Source organism: Macaca nemestrina, chromosome 10 (genome assembly GCF_043159975.1).
Source record: "Macaca nemestrina isolate mMacNem1 chromosome 10, mMacNem.hap1, whole genome shotgun sequence".
Classification (NCBI taxonomy): Eukaryota; Metazoa; Chordata; class Mammalia; order Primates; family Cercopithecidae; genus Macaca; species Macaca nemestrina.
In genome coordinates, this window is record NC_092134.1 from 56,803,398 (window position 1) to 56,820,642 (window position 17,245).

At 38.4% G+C, this 17,245-nt stretch overlaps 1 protein-coding gene and 1 long non-coding RNA gene across 6 annotated transcripts in view; one reads left to right on the forward strand and one right to left on the reverse strand.

Annotated features, from left to right (window-relative positions):
* Positions 1 to 11,111, reverse strand: part of LOC112425153 (uncharacterized) — a 54,707-nt gene extending 43,596 nt beyond the window's left edge. The window contains exons 1-3 of the long non-coding RNA XR_003016173.2: positions 10,953 to 11,111; positions 8,738 to 8,889; positions 369 to 424 (exon numbers count right to left, since the gene is read on the reverse strand). This is a non-coding gene — a long non-coding RNA (uncharacterized lncRNA). The remainder of the gene's footprint in view (positions 1 to 368; positions 425 to 8,737; positions 8,890 to 10,952) is intronic.
* Positions 11,112 to 11,178: 67 nt separating this feature from the next.
* Positions 11,179 to 17,245, forward strand: part of LOC105473327 (oxysterol binding protein like 8) — a 214,553-nt gene continuing 208,486 nt past the window's right edge. For 4 of the 5 annotated variants that reach the window (XM_011727092.2, XM_011727093.2, XM_011727095.3 and 1 more), the window contains exon 1: positions 11,179 to 11,586. The gene's annotated coding sequence lies outside the window, so the exon portion shown is untranslated. The remainder of the gene's footprint in view (positions 11,587 to 17,245) is intronic. The other variant, XM_011727100.3, reaches the window with a different exon arrangement.

The window sequence follows — 17,245 nt, forward strand, 5'->3', positions numbered from 1 at the left end:
TTCACCTTTCCAAGTGAATACATTTTTATCTTATCTAAAACCCAAATCCAAATTTTTCCATTAGTCTCCAAAATATCTTTACTTTGAAAATTTGTAATTAAAAGCAAAGAATTATTATTTACTTTTCCTTTACAGTAGGGGCTGTATTTCAGGGTAACCAAATAGTTCCAGGTAATAAAGGCAAGCTCTAGGTTACCGAAGAAAGTCAGAATGTAGAAGGAATGATATATTTATAATTATTTTGCAATTCTTATTGAAATTATTGACTCATGTAAGGGTTTTCAATAGGTGTTAAAGCATAAGGTTTATGTTTGAAGGGGAACTGGACATCTGTATAGTATCAAAATAATGCCATACAAATTACTTACCATAGTTTACAGTGGAGGGAAGAGTCTGTCATCATATCATCAATTCAGTTGTCAGTCTAAATATGAATAGTTGTGCATTAATCAAATAGCATGAAAGATACTATATAAAAATATATAACCTATTAGTATTCTAGCCCTAAATGTTTAACTTGAATTTGCCTGAAACCTTTATATCTATCTTACATGTTTCAAAGAAAGATTTCAAATAAATATTTCAAAAAGCCATTTTTACACCCAAAATCATACATAAGACGTTCTGGGTTGCTATGCAACACTGTGAAGGCAAAAGAATAATAATAAGGACATGTGTGCATTACTGCATCATCCTTAGAGGTAAGTTTTGTTTTTGTTTTTTGTCTTTAGAGCCAGTGCCCTCTTGCTCTGTTGCCCAGGCTGGAATGCAGTGGCACAATCATAGCTCACTGTAGCCTCGAACTCCTGGGCTCAAGTGATCCTCCTGCCACAATCTCCCGAGTAGCTGAAATTACAGGCATGTGCCACCACACATGGCTAATTTTTTAATTTTTTGTAGAGACAGGGTCTTGCCATGTTCCTCAGGCTGATCTTGAACTCTCGACCTCAAGTGATCCTCCCACCTCAGCCTCTCAAATTGCTGGGATTATAGGCATGAGGCACAGTGCCTGGCTGATAAGTTTTATTTACTGTAATTTGTTATACTAAGAAATAAGTGTGGCAAGAGGTGACTGGCTTGGAATGTTAACTCCATGTATTGTAAGAGGAGGTCTGGCTAGAGATTAACTTGAATGGAAAACATAACTCTGAAATTTAGTGTTTCCTGGTTGTTAAGGAAGTGGCTTTCATTTTCACATCACATGAAAGTTCCTGATACTTACATATTAGGGGTGTGTATATTATTACATAAAGCTGCATAATGGCCTGAAGTCATGCCTGCCTACGTATCTTCTATAAACCTCAGAATCAGGCCAGTTGCTACAAAAGCCTTGGTATGAATGAGAGGATGGTAGAGTGTATGGTCTGTGTGTAATTTTCCTTCAACTTGGTGTAGTGGGGTTAGTAATATTGTGTAGAACATAATATTCCCAAAAGGTAGTGACTATAATAGCTTATATTTTTTGAGTTCTTTAATTCTTATCATATTATAAAAGAGGTTTTTTTAAAAATTCCTATTTTACAGATGATTTTTACAGATGACAGCCTTGGTGGTAAATGACAAAGCTAGGGTTAGAACTGAGATCTGTCTGACTTTGGTGTTAGAACTCAAACACACTGCACTATACTACTTCAGTGAATCAAATTTGTATTAACTTTGTAATATTGGTTAAAATGTATTTTGAGGTTTTCTGTGGACCCAATAGTAACACTAACTTACAACAGTTTCTGGGCTATCACTGCTTATTCAATGGAAATCAAAGTACTTAGTTCTTGTCAAATATTAGCACTGAAGAAATAAAACATTAACAGAATATTTCAATTTTTTTTAAACACAGTCACTGCTATTCTAGGAAAAATCTAAATTTTTATTTGACATTTTTTTGCTACTTTTTATGAATTTGACAGTTGTGCACTTGGAATCTGTTCAAATTCTATTTGTAGCTGAATCATGTGAATGCCAATGCCAAGGAGACCAGTACATCTGCTCCTTAGCATCTCTAGAGTAATCTATATTTGCAGAATGCTTTATATAAATTTGAACGTGTTAACATGCTCAATCAGATTTATTTACCACCAGTCTTAAGATGTTAGGCCTTTCATAGTGGTTTAACAGATGTTTGGAGCAAATACCAGGTAGGCAGCATGGATTGCTTTTGATTTGAACACTTTTTACTGAAAAATACTACTAGATATGATAAGGAGAAAATGATTACTGTATTTGGTTAAGGGTAGAAAATAACAAGTAGTAATACTTTCCCATGGAATTGACTGACAGGTATAAAAAAGAAAGTGACATACTCTGAAAGTTTTCTTTTCTTTTCTTTTTTTCCTAAAGCAGGGACCCAGTGACATTTTAGAATGTCTTTAGGAAATGAGACATTAAAAAAACAAAAACCATAATCATGTACCATCATCACAGCTAAGACAATTAACAATAATTCCTTAATGTCCTATAATATCTAGTTGGTATTAAAATTTTCCTGATTGTGTCATTATGTCTTTTTCTAAGTTGTTTGTTTGAGTCAGAATCTGATAAAGGTAAAGATCCATGTACTGCCTTGGTTGATGTATCCGATAAGTCTATTTTAAATCTCTAACAGTGCCCTCCCTTTTACTCTCTTGCCTTTGTTTGTCACACGAAGGTCATTTTTCTCTGGAATTTTCCCCGCCCTCAGTTCAGATAATTGTATTCTTTTAGTGTACTACTTTAGCAACTTAAGGAAGGGGTGGGGGGCTTAGGACACAAAGAATATCAGGTCCAAGTCTATTTGCTGACTGCAGAAGGAAGTGGGGAGTAAGTAGCAATGTGGGATCACGGGGTGGAGTTGGTGGCCATGTCTGGAAGTAAGTTGACATTCAAAGATAAAGTCTTAAATAGAGGTGTATCAATCCCAGTTCCAGGAGGATATTACAGGGATTAAGGGTTAAAGGATACAATTAAGGGAATGAGACTGGGAGTCTGGTTTCAGCTGTGCACGTAAGAATACCAGACAAAAGTAAGGCTCCCATAGAAATGGACTGGAAACAACTAGGGGAGAATACCAACAAGGCCTAGAACAGAGGAATGAATCTGACAGGAATGCAGTGGACACACTTTATTGGAATATAGGGTAGGCGCCTTCTTTTCCCACCATATCACTTCTGGGTACCAGTGTTCTGTAGAGGTAAAAGAGGCACTAAATACCTGGGAGATCTGGCAAAAGACATCTAGGTAGTACCCGTGGTTGGGAGGAGTGAGTAGATGGTTGCTACCTGATAATGCTGTAAGAATATATGGCACCTTCACTCCCAGAACAGTAATAATGAGTTTTGAAATACTGCTGGTTTATAGGGTGAGGACTCTTCTAGCTTTACACACATTTTAGGAATGAGGTAGAACAACATACAGATACTTGATAATTTTTTTTTGTAAATGAGTGTAAGACCCAGTACAAACTGATAACTTATTAAATTGAAAGAATTAATATACCACCTGGTTTATGAAAATTTAATTACTGTGACTTCTCAAGAGTTTCATGTACTTGTATAAATACAGGTTGGACAAAGCTAACTGGAATAATCTTGCAATTAGCTAGTAATCTAGTAGTTAATAGGAATACTAGTAATATATAAACTTTTACATATATTAAATATAAATAAAAGTCATTTGAATAGTCTTCAATAAAATTATAGATTCGGTTTTATCAAGAAAATATTCTAGGGTGTGGTGGCTCATGCTTGTAATCCCAGTGACTCAGGAGGCTGACGAGGGAGATCACTTGAACCCAGGAGTTTGAGGCTGCAGTGCATGCCACTGCACTTCAGCCTGGGTGACAGAGTGAGACCCCGATTCTAAAACAAAAACAAAGTAGTATACAAGTAAATATACTTTGAATAATCTCATGTGGTTGAGGGGAAAAAAGAGAAAGGTTCTGGTTAAAGTAAGGTATAATTCATTTGCATTATACTTACACCTTTGGAAATCTAAGGGATCATGTGTTCTAAGCTTCCCATGTTTAAATAGTCATGAAAAACTTAAAAAAAAAAAACCCTTTCCCAAAATTGAAATGAAAAACACATTTACAATTGGAAATTTGTAGTCTAAGTAGCTATCAGAAAGAAATGGGTTCTTCTTATTATTAGAATTTATTTTGAATTTAGGATGTCCTATGAATTGAGTTAAAACTCAGGAGTCAATTCTTATACCTCAGTACAAATTTCTAGCTATTTCCCGAGATGGTGTTAAAAGTCATAGCATGTACCTAATTTTGAATATGCAATGTGGGTGGAAAGAGTAGGCAGAGCATTTCAATAAGACTTAATTGTCTTTAACCTGTGAATACATAATTATATAATTTGTTATGATGAACTTTCATTTATAGACTTCTATGGAGGAATCATTAATACTTCATAGTTAAGTGAAAGTAGTATATAATTGTGCTTTTTATTTCTCTAAATCATGATCTTCTAAATATATGGTACTTTCTTAATCTAATTATATAATACATCATCTTCATTGGTACATTACATAAATTTGAAATGTCATTGTGAAGAAAAACACTTAAAGTGATGTTATTTAAAAAGAGAATACCAATAATATATTAATACAATTTGCCTCTATGGATGAGAAAAGAAGAAATGTATCATGTTTTTGCTTTTAGAGGTATGTGTCAGATGGAGATAATAGTACTAGTTTGTAAAACACTTGGTCTAATGAGGTCTGTTTAATAGTAGGCATAAAATGCAAATTTGATTGGGCCTATTTCTAATGTTAGATGTGATATTTTTCTTTAAAAAAATCGTATTAAAATAATTTTAACAATACTTACTGTTTGTTTGCATTGTCAATTATATTTAGATTTAGGCAAATATCTACCACTCATAATGCTCTTCGTTTATTCTCAACTCTCAGACCTTCCATTTGGGTCAATTTTCTTCTTTTTTTTTTTTTTTTTGAGACAGGGTCTCTCTCTCTCTGTCACCCAGGCTAGAGTATAATGGTGCAATCATGTCTCACTGCAGCCTTGATTTCCCAGGCTCAAGCAATCCTTTTACCTCAGCCTCCTGGGTCAGGACTACAGGCCCATATTACCATGCCCAGCTAATTTTTAATATTTTTGTGAGATAAAATCTCAATATGTTGTCCAGGCTGGTCTCAAAATCCTGTGATCCTCCTGCCTCAGCCTCCCAAAGTGCTGGGATTTACAGGCATGAGCCACTGTGCCTGGCCTGGGATCATTTTCTTTTTGTCTGAAAAAAGAAATTTCTTTAGACTTTCCTTTAGCAAGACTCTATTAGTAGCAAATTCTGCTTTTGCTTGCCGGAAAATACCTTTATTTTGGCCTCGTTCTTGAAATATTTTTTTTCACTGGGTACTGAATTCTAGGCTGATAGTCATTTTCTTTTAGGCCACTGAAGATATTGTTCCACTGTCTTCTGGTTTTTACTGGTTGTGATGAAAAGTCATTTACCTGACACTTTGAAGATTAACTATATTTTTTCTTCGTTGCTTTTAAGGTTTTCTTTTTTGTTTTTGGTGTTCTGCAGTTTCACTGTGATGCATCTTAGTGTGGTTTTTTTATTCTTTAACTTGCTTGGGATTTGGGAGGCTTCTTAAGTCTGTGAGTTGGAGTCTTTCATCAGTTCTGGAAAGTTCACAGCCATTATCTTGTCAAATATTGCCTCTGGCCCACTGGCTCTTTCCTTTTCATCTAAAGTCACAGATTTTAGAGCTGTTTACAGTGTCCTCCATGTCACTTAAAGTCTCTTTTATATTTTTAATTTATGTTTTCTTTTTTTATTGCATTTGAGATAACTTCATCTCTATCTTCCATTTCATTGGCTTGTACTTCTGCTGTGTCAAATGAACTATGAAATTTGTCCAACGTGTTTTTATTGTAATCATTTATATTTTTCAATTCTTTCAGTTCTATTTGCTTGTTTCAAAATCTTCAGTCCTACTTTAGTTTTTGTTCTCTGCACGTATTTTCAAACTTGTCTTTTATTCCTTTACTCATATTTAATATTGTTATTTACAGTCTGTGACCCCCTTTTTTTTTTTTTTTGAGGTGGAGTCTCACTGTCGCCCAGGCCGGAGTGCAGCTTGGCTCACTGCAACCTCCACCTCCCGGGTTCAAATGATTCTCCTGCCTCAGCCTTTCCAGTAACTGGGATTACAGGCTAATTTTTTGTATTTTTAGCAGAGATGGGGGTTTCACCATGTTGGCCAGGCTGGTCTCAAATGCCTGACCTCAAGTGATCTGCCTGCCTTGGTCTCCCAAAGTGCTGGGATTACAGGCATGAGCCACCACACCTGGCCCAGTCTGTGACTTGTAAATCCAGGATCTGAAGTCTTTTAGAATTTGTTTGTGCTGTCTTAAGTCTGTACTGTTTCTCATGAATGGTGTCTTATTTTGTGCTTGTTACTTTTTTAAAATGTGAGCTGCTCATTTTCCTTAAAATTTTATTTGTAGTCATTCTTTATGGCTTAAGACGAAGGTGGGTTCCTCCAGAGAGGATTGGTATTTGCTTCTGCCAGGTGTCTGAGAGCATTATCAGTAAAAAATTCTTAATTATGCCCAGGTATGGTGGCTCATGCCTATAATCCCAGGATTGGGAGGTGGAGGTGGGCGGATCACCTGAGGTCAGGAGTTTGAGACCAGCCTAGCCAACACGGTGAAACTCCCGTCTCTACTAAAAATCAAAAAAATTAGCTGGGCGTGGTGGCACGTGCCTGTAGTCCCAGCTACTTGGGAGGCTGAGGCAGAAGAAACGCTTGAACCTGGGAGGCAGAGGTTGCAGTGAGCCGAGATTGCGCCAAGGCACTCCAACCAGGGAGACAGAGTGAGAATCCCTGTCCAAAAAAAAAAAAAAACCACTTAATTATTAGCCTGAGGTTTTTGGGGATCACCCAGCTAGTATGAATTCAAGCTACATTTTTGTGTGAGAATTGGATTGCGGTTCCAAATTCTCAGATATGATTTTGCTTTTCCCCGTCCACTAGGTGCCAAGGTTTAAGATGGCTAATTTTCTTTGTAGACTCTGGGGGATGGCTGCCTGTGCTAGCAAGGGGCAATTTTATTGCCAGTATATCCTTACACCTAATTAAAAATCCTTTGGAATTGCAGAGTGTGTGTGTGTGTGTGTGTGTGTGTGTGTAATGCAGGTCATGGGTTTTGTGTCTTTCTTACAAGGTCATGAAAACCAAAGCTCCTAGTAACTGGGTTTAGTACATGCCTTTGAGATAAAAGTTGGCTGACTCTGCTAAACTCTAGGTTTCTGCCTTCATTTAGTTTTTTAACTTAATAATTTCTTACTTTATTGTCAGTTAATCAGTATATTTAATAAGATTTAAAAAATGTTTTTTCCAGGGATTTTGTTTTCAGTGTGACCAGTGTGACCTAGTCCTTGATATTTCTAGAAACAGAATCCTATATTCTCTTTATAATTTATTATCCAAATTTTCCTCAAGGGATACTTAAGACAAATAATACTAAACAGAAATATTTAAAATTAATATGTAAATAGCTTACATGAAAATATTTTGCATGCAAATCTATAGATTTTATAAAGACTACTTCTTAACATATATTTTAGGTGGATATTTACCAAATAGCTGGTTGACTAGTTTGTAGGTGTCTGTTATTTATTTTATTAAATAGACAAGTATTATTGTTACATAGCACATTTAGCCTTTGACTCACGAATTTGTTGGCTCAAATTCACTTTAGATGATTTGCAAGATTATGCTATGCAACAACCTCAAAAATATTTGTGATTCACAACAATAAATATTTTTGTTTTACTCTTGTTTCACATCAGTAGCTGTATGTCAGGAGCTGCAAATCAGTTGCTTCAGTTCTGTACAGGATGAGAGTTTCAGGTCTGCTCCATGTATTTTCTTATTCTGAGATCTTATCTGGAACATACCTTTCTCATGGCAGGTGGCACAAGAGTAAGAGATTGACCTGAATTTTGCAATCAAATTTAAAGCTTCTGCTTTGATTTAGCATTTAACATCTGCTCACAAAGCACTGGCTGAAGCAAATCACATGACCAATAAGAATAGGAGTCTTCAAAGCTGTGTTGAATACCTTATTTATGGCTGAGGTTGCTCTTAATCTAAATTCTCTTCCAGAAAATGAGGATTTTAGTCTAGAATCCTGATTAGTAATTGTCAGTAACCTAAGTGTCTAACAGGATAAGCCAAATGGAAAAAAGCAAACAACCTCAAGCCACATCTCTGTCATTCTAGGTCAGGGTTGAAATATACTCTGGGAAAGGCTGTCAAGCCTGTCAGTGCTTAAACTAATTTGGAAAGAACTTCTCATTCTTAGAAATGTATAATTAATAAAGCAGTAGGCAAAAGAGATGAATTCTCATTGGAGTTAAAATCGGATCGTTATAATAAAAAAGCTTTATTTCAAAATGTCATTCTTAAAATCATTGTAAGAGTAGCAAACTTGCAGGGTATCTCTGGGAGTCACTGAATGTTTTTCAGTTACAGTGCAGGATCACATATTAGTTTCTGTTTATGTTGTCATTACACTGAAAATGCTAGATTGAATTATCATTTCCTGGAATCACAATATTAGATTTGAAAGGATCTGAAAAAACGATTTTTCAACTGTAGTGGATTAATATATTTTTGTGTTGCAATCAGTTGTTAAGCATGTCAAAATCATTAGTTATTCATGACAAGTAACTATTATGCTAGTGATAATTAAATTAGAGAAGATTGTGAAAGATATACTTACATTTGTTTTGCAATATCTTCACTTTCGGTTACTTGCATTAGGACTTTCTTTTTTTTTGAGTGGAGCTGAAACGAGTTAAACCTAGGCTGTCAGTTATTTGCATAATCCTGAGTATACCATGGCTGTTTGTTTCAAAATGTGATTGTCATCCGCTGGGGAAAAAAGGGTGGTTTAGTATCATTTCTCAAAGAGCATGTAGTCCTACTTCAGAACTTGAAATGCAGAGAGTAATTTATGTAGTCATATATCTCATTAGCTAAGTCTGTAACCTAGGCTTCCTCGCTTCTTGCTTTTTACAACAAATGATCAAATTTTCAAAAGCCAATGTATGAAACTGGGGCTGAGGCAGAAGAGAATTAGGCAAGGCAATTTGCCACCTTTCTCCAATCTTTAGTCTCAGTTTCCAAAGTAAAAGAAAAGTACCAGAAAAACAGGGTCCATATGGTGTATTTTGCATGTTATCTACGATCTAGAAACATTCTTTTCCAAATCTATTTGATTGTAACTCACAGTAAGAAACTGTTTAAATCACAACAGAACATACTCTCACCTTCCACCATATTTGAAACAAAAAGTTTCAGGAAGCAATTTTTGCCCTTACTAGATATTATGCACTCTGATCTTTTATATCCTAGCCTATTTCATATAAAAATAAAATGGATTTTTGAGTTGCAGTTTGAAAAACATGCCTCTAGAAAACAGGAGACAGGTTAACTGTTAACAAACTCCAAAGTTACTAGCTTTGCTGAAATAATGTCACAGAATAATAAACTTCCTCCACATTTATTTGTACTACAGTCTCTCAGGCTTCAGAACAGAACCTGGTAGAATCTTTTCCTCTTTGGAACACCAGTTCATGACAATATCTCAGAGATTCTAAGACTCGTTGTTTCCCACGCGTTTACATCTCTGAATATGTTTCAGGCCGAGCACGGTGGCTCATGCCTGTAATCCCAGCATTTTGGGAGGCCGAGGCGGGTGGATCATTTGAGGTCAGGAGTTCAACACCAGCCTGGCCAACATGGTGAAATCCCCTCTCTACTAAAAATACAAAAATTAGCTGGGCATGGTGGCGCATGCCTGTAATCCCAGATCCTCCGGAGGCTGAGGCAGGAGAATCACTTGTGCCTGGGAGGCGGAAATTGCAGTGTGCCGAGATGGCGCCACTGCACTCCAGTCTGGGAGACAGAGTGAGACCCTGTCTCAAAGAAAAAAAAAAAAAAAAAAAAAATGTGGCTTAAAGGTGCCTTACTTAACAGTGGTATGGCATAGTTCCATTGGCAGCCTTTGTTTTCTTTCTTGGGTAAAATAAAACAATGTAAGTCTATGATTTTTTTAGAGCTGCTATGAAATATATCAATAATAAGGATTATATAGGCCGAACTCTATTGCTTATTCATTTCAATGTATCCAACTGATCAGAATGCCTTCTGACTTCTTGTTAAGAAAATGCAATGAGATGAGAATAGCTTAAGAAAAAATCCTTAGTTCTGGGCTACAAGGGAAAATGAGTTATGACCCCAGTTTAATTACTACAGAAAGCTTTCTCATTTGCCTTCATTGTGATCAGGGTTTGAGTATGATCTTTCTCTATTCTACCTCCCTTACTTCTGTATAGTTATTTCATTAGGCGGCTAGAGGGGTTCTTCGGATCATGGCTAAAAAAGAAAGCAAAAGGTTAAGTCCTAGAGTTAAGCCATTAGGAAAAAAAGTTAAGGCATTAGAAAAAAAATTCAAGAATTAGGCTTTATTTTAAAAATGGAACCAACTGTCAAATTCCTGTGTACCCGTTTAAACTGTCACCAACCTAACACACTGTAAAACTTAATGACTGTAAAATTGGCAGCAGGATCCTGAACACAAGAAGGAATAAAAATAAGTTTGCTAGGCTGTTTTCATCCCAGCGTGATTGAAATACACCGTTTCCTCAAAAAAAAAAAACCTCTAATGAGGGAAGCAGTGAATCAAATGCCACGATTAATGTGCCACTAGAAATAGGAACAAGTAGTTACGGAATGCTTCTTAGGCCAGACACTCTACGATGCGTTCTTTTTTCTTTGTTTCGCTAAAGCTTTTACCAAGCCTTAAAAAGGAGAGGGGTACTAACTGAGCCCTGACCAGACCAGGGAGCCCTACTGTGCAATCTCCTCAGGCCAAGAAGGGCCCGGTACGACCCGCCCATAAGGCCTGGCCGATCAACAGGCGCTGGGCCGACCTTTGGTGGGCTCGCTTCCTGAGGCTGCCCTTGGGCATGCGGAAGGGGACTGGCTGGCGATAACACCCTGGCGAAGCAAGGTGGACACTGGCTCCCGCGCTGTTCGCGCCCGCCTGGCAGGGTAAGCAACTCCACCTCTGTATCCGGGCACCGTCACGTGACGGGAAGAGGGCGTGACCGAAGCCCGTGATCCTAGGGGCGGGCTGGGCAGTGGGAGGGCGCTAGAATGTGAAGGATCTTGGCGGTTCTGGGTGCCCAGAAAGGCGGCGACGCGGCGGATGACAACATTAGGCCGCGACGCGCTCCTGGCCAGGCGGCGGCTGTAGTGTTAGCTTTGGACTCCGCAGTAGCCGCTGCCGGTAACAAGCCGACTCTGAGGGAAGGTGGGGGTCCGCCCTGTCCGGTGGACCGCGGGGCCGAAAGTACCCGCCCCGCTTGGAGGCTGAGCCAGCAGTGCCTCCGCGGCAGCTGGGCAGCGCCCTCCGTCCGGGCTAGCGCCCCAGCTGCCGCCGACGACAGCGGCCGAGAGAAGTTGGGGTCTGACTAGACGCGTTCGGGGCCCCGGACCCCGGCGCCGCGGCGACTCCGGAGGAACCGGCTCCTTGCGTCCCGCCTCCCTGGGAGCTCAGCACGGGTGAGTGTTTGCTCCATTCCTGAGGTGGGGGTGCTGGGTCCGCACCCCTCAGAGCGACTGCGCACCCTTATTGCCACATTCTGAGCTCGGGCTGTCGGGGACTCCTGGCCACCCGCGCCGAGGAGTTCTTTGGCTCCTTTGTTCCATTTTGGAGTAGGGGGATTAGAAAGGCTGGCGGGGTGGAGTGTTTCGGGGCCCACGGTAGGTGCATCTGCAGCCTTACAAAAGCCGCGGCAGGGGAACGGGGGTGGGAGGCTCTTGGAGCATTTCGACTGCCCCGGGTGTCTGTCCCTCCTGAAGTTTGATAGGTCGATGGCATGGGTCTCGTTGGGAGCCCCCGCGCCCAGGAGAGCTGGCGCTTTGTCGCTTGGTGCGGTTAAGGCGAGGCTCCTTTTTTCCTGTGACAGCCCCAGAGGAGGCTGTGCCGCGCACCGCAGACCGCACCCGCCTTTGCAGAGCCGAGCGACACGGTGTTGTTCCTCTAAGCCTCAGTTCTCCCGGCCTTCTTGTAACGTAGGAGGAAAGCCAAGCCTTTGCTGTGCTTTTAAATTTGTTTCTAAGCCCTCTCTCAAGAGTGGAGTCAGGTTCCAAGGAGCTTCACATGCAGCATGCTTTAGGTTCATTGAACCACCCACTCAAGACTGGCTGAGGCGAAGCAACAGTATATGCAGATTTTCCATTCACAAAAGTCATTTAACCCTCTTTATGAGACACATCTGCGTTGCAGAACGTAACCTAATTTCATTTTATTTAAATGCTTTCTGAAATAATAGGTAACTTGTACTAGGTAAACAGATGGGTAAACTTTAACTGATAATGTAAGTATATATGCATTAAATAAAAAATTTAATGATGTTTTTCCCTTTCTGCTGCTGGAAGACTTAAATGACGTCTGAGTAGTAACACAGTGTCTCCTGCATGGCAGTTAAGTTTTTCCCCAAATTAGTGCTGCTTTTGAAATAATCATTTAAAACAGTTTTTGCCTCCCTTTGTATCTAGAGAGAGCAAGAATTGTGGAGAATCGTGGGTGAATTGATTGTTAGATTTTGCTAATTTTCTAGGGTTTCATCTAAACTTGCTCATGCTGAGAGGCTATGATCAGTTTCTATGCTTGCTAGAACCTGTTTTGCAGTGAAATTATTAAGATCATGCTAGTTTTATAAAATAGGTTGGAAAAGGAAGAGTAAGGCCATGCGGTTTAAAACTGTTCTCTATGAAAGTACAACTAATTTCAAATGTTTGTAACTTATTTTTTTTCGATATTAACCATTTATGGAGTGACTATAATATGCCTGTTCAAAGAGCTGAGAAAGGGAATAGATGAAACTTAAGCTACCTTTTGGGTCTTTAATTATGGACATCAAGGTATTGCGGTCACATTCCATGTCAACCGTTTGAACAGCAATACCGTGTACACAGGTGCTTAGAAATGCCTGTTTAATTAAAAATGGCCATGGTTTATTTCTCTTTGATTGGATCATAATAGTTATTGAATCTCTGATCTGTGGAAAGATGCTACTATATTTTCCAGTTAGAATGTTATTGCATTTTAAAGGCAGTCAAATATGTTTTTTATAACACATTCAGGGTACTTATACATTTGTTAATATTCAGTTTCTTGGTTCATTTAAAAATTGAAAGGTTTAGACTACACTTTGGGGATACATTTACAATTGTGTATAATGAAGTTATGTTTTAGTTTGTTTTAAGAAAAATGATGAAATTATGAATTTGTAAAATATGCATTACAAAAGAAATTTTATTTTTATTTTTTTAGACAGAGTCTCACTCTGTTTCCCAGGCTGGAGTGCAGTGGTGCAACTTGGCTCACTGCAGCCTCTGCCTCCTGGATTCAAGATATTCTTATGTGTCAGCCTCCTGAGTAGCTGGGATTACAGGTGCGCGCCACCATGCCAGGCTAATTTTTGTATTTTTATTAGAGATGGGGTTTCACCATGTTGGCCAGGCTGGTCTCCAACTCCTGGCCTCAAGATCCATCTGCCTCAGCCTCCCAGAGTGCTGGTATTACAGGCATGAGCCACTGTGCCTAGCGGATCTTTCGTTTAAAAGTATGAATTGCAGAATTTTAACCAGTGTTAGTACATTTCAACTTGCTTTGGTTTGTAAATAATCCTTCAAAAGCAGATTTCTTGAATCGAGGCATTAAAGACAAAGAATTGATACAGTACATAGATTTAGTTTTCTGATATTAATTTGGAAAACTTTAATCCTAATAACAATACCTGAAATGTCATGTTGTAATGTTGGTATTATATCGAAAGTTAAAAACATTTATAGCAATGTTCTTGGAGCATCAGGCAATTCAAAGAGGAATAGGTCCTGTCTTAATGTTACAAATAATGAACTGCAAATAAGACAAACACAACTTGAATAAAAAAGCCTCTGAGAGGCCAGGCATGGTGGCTCATGCCTGTAATCCCAGCACTTTGGGAGGCCGAGGTGGGCAGATCACCTGAGGTCAGGAGTTCGAGACCTGCCTGGCCAACATGTTGAAACCCTGTCTCTACTAAAAATACAAAAAAATTAACTGGGCGTGGCAGTGCGTGCCTGTAATCCCAGCTACTTGGGAGGCTGAGGCAGCAGAATCACTTGAACCCGGCAGACGGAGGTTGCAGTGAACCGAGATCATGCCACTGCACTCCAGCCTGGGAGATAGAGCAAGACTCAGTCTCAAAAAAAGAGAAAAGCCTCTGAGAAATATACAATTTTTAATGAAGGTGGCTAGATACAAGGAGATTAGTAGAGGTGCTTGACTGGAGCAGATGTGGCCAAAGTATAGCTTCCTTGTGATGAGACACAGGAAGAGATGTCTAGACCCATGTTGTGTGCATATTTCATGGCGGTATGTGGGAAACCCCTGAGAGATTTTAGATCTATCTTTCTTCCCACCTTGGTCCCCATCCCTCATATATCCTCACAAAGTCATAAAATTCTCATGTGGAAGGCGTGATAGAAGGAATTTTTCTTCCTGAAAAGTGTTATCAAGCTTGCGAGGGAGAGAGCTATTTTCGGAGACCTTGTAGAGAAGAAATCCTAGTGCTAGAGCATCATATTCTTATACCCTGTTATTTTTACCTTTGTTGAAGATCCAGATAATGTAAATTCTCCATGATAGCAAGGTCTTTGTTTTGCTCACCATTGAATCTCCAAATGCTCAGTAGTTAATGAATGAAAAAAATCTGCTTCCAGATATATGACTGGAGAACAAAAGGAGTATCTGTTAATGTAGTCCAAACTAAATGCAAGCAGCGAAATGATAAAGGGAGGATGTTAGCTTGGGAGGAGGGGAACAGGTCATTTAATCTGGGAAACTTTCTTGGAGGAGGTGATTCTTGAGTTAGGTTTTGGTGTAGGCTGTGTATCTGAAGGTAAGCGATGTCTAAGTGGGTAGACAACGTGCAGCAAAGCATTTAAGTCAGACTGAATAAATTATGTCAGATAAAGCACAGTGAGTCTTTTTTGGTAACATTATGAAGAATTTTTCTTCTCCCATCTCTATTTTCACCTCTCCCTAGATAAAAAGATTAACATGCTTTGCAAGAGCAGAGATTGACAGTGCTTGAGTTTTGGCAGTACAGTGAGGGTCAGAAAATTTGAATTGGTGTTCTGACTGAATCTTATACAAGCATCATTTCCATTGGCAAATCACTTGGTCTTAGTTTTCTCATTTGTAAAATCAGGATAATAATCCGTGGTTGCTGGGAGAACAAAATTATGTAATGCATGTGAAAGTGCATGCCTCAATATGAATGTGCCTACCTCAGTGTGTCACACATAGGAGGACTTCAGCAAATACAAAATTATTTAAAACGTTTGTTTCCAGATCTTTAAAAAATATTTTGATTCATTTATCATGAACTCTAATATTTGCTTGACTGATCTAGATGACTCATGGCATTATGTTTAAATTGATCAGAATCAAAATTCTAGATAATTTTCTTTCAGTCAGTTTAATGTTTTCTGATAGAAATAAGGCTTAATTGTATTACTGCTTAATGTTAACCACAAGGAATTCTAGAAGCCTCAAATTTTTGAAGCTCAAAGTAAGGGATATGTGTAGCAGAAAATATGAGCCTTTAAGCTTTTTTTCTTTACATAATTTGTGTCTTTGCCTGTAATGTCATTTATTTATTCATTGTTATGATAAGGGGTTTTCCAGTTATTAAGAAAAAAATTACCAAAAATGTTTTCTGTGTTTTTAGTGATGTGACTATAGGCCATGAAGATCTCTACCTTCCGTATTTTATTATAAAATTCAGTATTTCTTGAGCAGACGACCAGACATCTGCATTATTTATCTAAGCTTTTTGTGCCAGTAGCTGTTTGTTCATTTATGAATCTCAGAATTTCATTGTACTTTATGAACTCTTTGTAGTATTTTTGATCCTTAGAGCAGTCTGTCCTTTGTATAATATTTGGAAGAGAATTTTATTATGGAAAGACTAAAAAGAGTCTTGAGTCTTTTTATTATATGAAGACTAAGAAGAGTCATCGAATGATAAGCCAGTTACCTACTAATTTCCCATATTCAAAAAGGACTGAAAAAAGGAGGAAATGGTTTCAGAGCTTGACTTTTTTCAAATAAAAAGGAGTAGCTTTTTGATTTAGAGTTCTTGAAAACTTGATAAATTCAGAGGGAAATTGTTATAGGTCATATTAATAGCTAATGTACATCAACTTCTGTGTACCAGGTACTGTACTACTCTGGAAGTACTTGACATGTCATCACATTTGATCCTGACAGTCACCCCCCAATCCGGCTATTTTCTTTTTTTTAAACCTGAGCAACTGACAGATTAAATAAGTGGTGGAGCCAGGATTTGAACTAAACCTGAGGCACAGAGAAGTCAAGTCCTGCTGAAAGGATTTAAACTTGAGGTTTAACCTGACCTTTGACTTTGGAGCCTATCCTTTTAACCATCATATTATATACTGCCTTGTATAATTTATTTGCGATTGCTCCTCTTGATAGGTCTTTACCTTGTTATCTTCCTGAGTCTGTTTTGGGTGTGTGATTTATAAAATGCACTTTACTTTATAAGAAGATGGAATATAACCTTGACTTTTTTCCCCTCATTTTACTTGTATTTGACTGACAACCTATTTTTAAATCTTAAAAACACTTGGAGTAAAGCAAATATTTATTTTATTGTTCGTGTATTTGTCATTTTCTCACTGGGGAATTTCAGAGTAACTGGAAATAAAATAACATAATAACAATATTTAAAGCTAAGTTGTCATAATTAAAAAATTGTTTTAAAGAATAAGGCCGATTCACAGAATTGGTGGTGTTATAATTAAAAAATTGTTTTAAAGAATAAGGCTGATTCACAGAATTGGTGTGCCTTTTAGTGTTTTTTTTTTTTTTTTTTTTTTTTTTGAGACAGAGCCTCACTCTGTCGCACAGGCTGGAGTGCAGTGGTGTGATCTCGGCTCACTGCAACTTCTGCCTTCTAGTTTCAAGTGATTCTCATGCCTGAACCTCCTGAGTAGCTGGGATTACAGGTGCCTGCCACCATGCCTGGCTAATTTTCTGTATTTTTAGTAGAGACGGGGTTTCACTATGTTGGCCAGGCTGTTTTCGAACTCCTGACGTAAAGTGATCCACCTGTCTCGTCCTCCCAAAGTGTTCTGTTGC